A 2,185-nucleotide genomic window follows, 5' to 3' on the forward strand; every position below is an offset into this window, starting at 1 on the left:
ACCTCCTCCATGCCCCACTGACCTTCCATCTGTCCTCGTCCCCTGGGGGTACCAGCTCTGAATCCCCTTCCCCATCCCCCCCAGGATGTGCATGCCGCCCTGGAGTCGTCACCAGTCTGGCACTGGGGAGAAACCTCTGGCTGAGCTGGTCGCCAAATGAGATTAAGATTAAACCAGATTAATTGAACTTTTGTTATCTTTGGTGGGCTCACTGCTGGCCAGGCATGCTAAAATTACTGCAGTGAGTCAGAGGCTTAGTTTAGCAGGAAGGAAAGGTCGGGCCAGAACAGGCTTTTCTGCCAAAAGCAAAGCACTTTTGTCATACCCAGAGCTGTGCTTGGCATGAGGGACATGGGGCACATGGGGGACATGGGAGATATGGCCATCCCAGGCATGCAGTCTTGTGGCAGGCACCAGGCACCGTCCCCTTCTCGCCGTGCCTGCATCACCACAGCTGCACCTTCTGCTGCCAACCAAACCCATTCACCCAGAGGGTCCAGATATTTGACCTTAAAACCACGACGGTGGCATTTGTGCTGCAGCAGCTGCCAGGGGGACGGGGGGGCTGCACCCATGAGAGCTTCCCCCCATCCCCCCGCGGGGTTTGCAGGGATTCCCCATGTGCCAGCAGGTCCGCAGCGCTCTGCCCATCACCATGGGGTCACCGGTGCCGCCGGGGGGGACGGATGTGCCAGTGGAACGTCAGGCCTGGGAGTCGGGGCTGCTTGCGTCAATCCCGCTGGCGCCAGTGTCTGGGCAGGACTAGGTTCCTCTGCTGTTGGAGGAGAAAGTATTTCCAGGTCCAAACCCACACTGCAGCTTGATAAGGGTGGACAGGACTTAGTGCAGGAACAAGGAAGGTGATGCCAATGAGAAAGCTTTTTTGATTGTGGTTTTTGGCCAGGCAAAAAGGACATCCTAGATATGGGAAAATTTCTCCCAGGCTTTAAAGTTGGTCTGTCCTTCCTGCAGCTGGGTGTGAGCCATGCAGGGGAACAGGGCCTGCTCCTCCCACGCCCCTTTGCCAGGAGTAGGGGAAGCAGCGGGGACACAAATTGGCCAGGGGAAAAAAAGGAAAGTTTGGGCAAAGAGTTTGCTTCTGCGCTGCAAGGGGAGGAGGTGAGGGCGAGCACGCCGGGGCGAGTGGCAGTGCACTGTGGCAAGCAGGAGCTGACACCCGCGGGGCCACAATGCCCTGTTTCATGCCAGAGGCTGCAGGGGTTGGCGGTGCCCGACATGGCAGGGAGATAACCGGGGATACAGATCTCAGAAAGGGGCTTCCTCTGTAAACACCACCGCAGCCAAGGGCAACAAACACCCTGCAGCTGCCTTACGTCCTCCCACCAGGAACGACCCCAAAGTGCAGTGACTGCCAAGCTGGGGCTCATCCCAAACCCCCCTGCACCCAGTCTTGCAAGACCCCATGCCCACCCTCCATCCTCCTATGGCCACCCGCTCCATGCAGCATCGCCTGTGCTGGTTTTGTTCCTCCAGCCGTGTGCTGTCCCCAGCTCCTCTCTCCTCCCGGGAGGCTGCAGGACACAGCACCCCCTGCAGCAGGGACCCTTGCATCCGCCCCACCAGGGACCCGCCATGAGCCCCTGCCCCAGTGCAGCCATAGCCCCACAGCCGTGCTGGGTGGGAACTGGGTCCTCAGCTGCGAGCGGGACATGTGGGCGGTGGAAAGCAGATACCACAGCAGTGACTGCTCTAGGTGCATGTGTTAGTTCTTGCCTTCCAGCGAAATCCTAAACAATGCCCTTTTTTTCTCATGTAACCTATAGGGGTTTTTTTTTTCAAGCTGCCTTATTATTTTCCACTTGGCAGAACATGGCCCAGAAGGGAAGATTTCATCTCTGAAAGGGAACGGCCTGGTGTCAAAATCCTGCATGCAGGGTCACCCAAGGGCGACCCGCTGCAGGGTGCTGGGCCCCCGCACCCGGCTATGCCGATGACAGCAGTGCTGGTGCGGGTCTGCACCCTTCGGCCTGCACCCCCCACCCCTGCTTCTGCTGCGGGGAGGGAAGGAACCCCCCTGCCTGGAAAAGGGCACGTGCTGCAGCATGGTTGGGGTACGTGTCCCCGCGTCCCTGCAATGGCCCCTGCCTGGTGCTGTGCCCCAGCGCCCTCCCCATGCCATGTCCACCCCATGCCTTCTCCCCCTGCAGTGCCCCCAGTGCCACCC

The sequence above is a fragment of the Egretta garzetta genome, unplaced genomic scaffold (assembly GCF_000687185.1).
Source record: "Egretta garzetta isolate BGI_Z169 unplaced genomic scaffold, ASM68718v1 scaffold163, whole genome shotgun sequence".
NCBI lineage: Eukaryota > Metazoa > Chordata > Aves > Pelecaniformes > Ardeidae > Egretta > Egretta garzetta.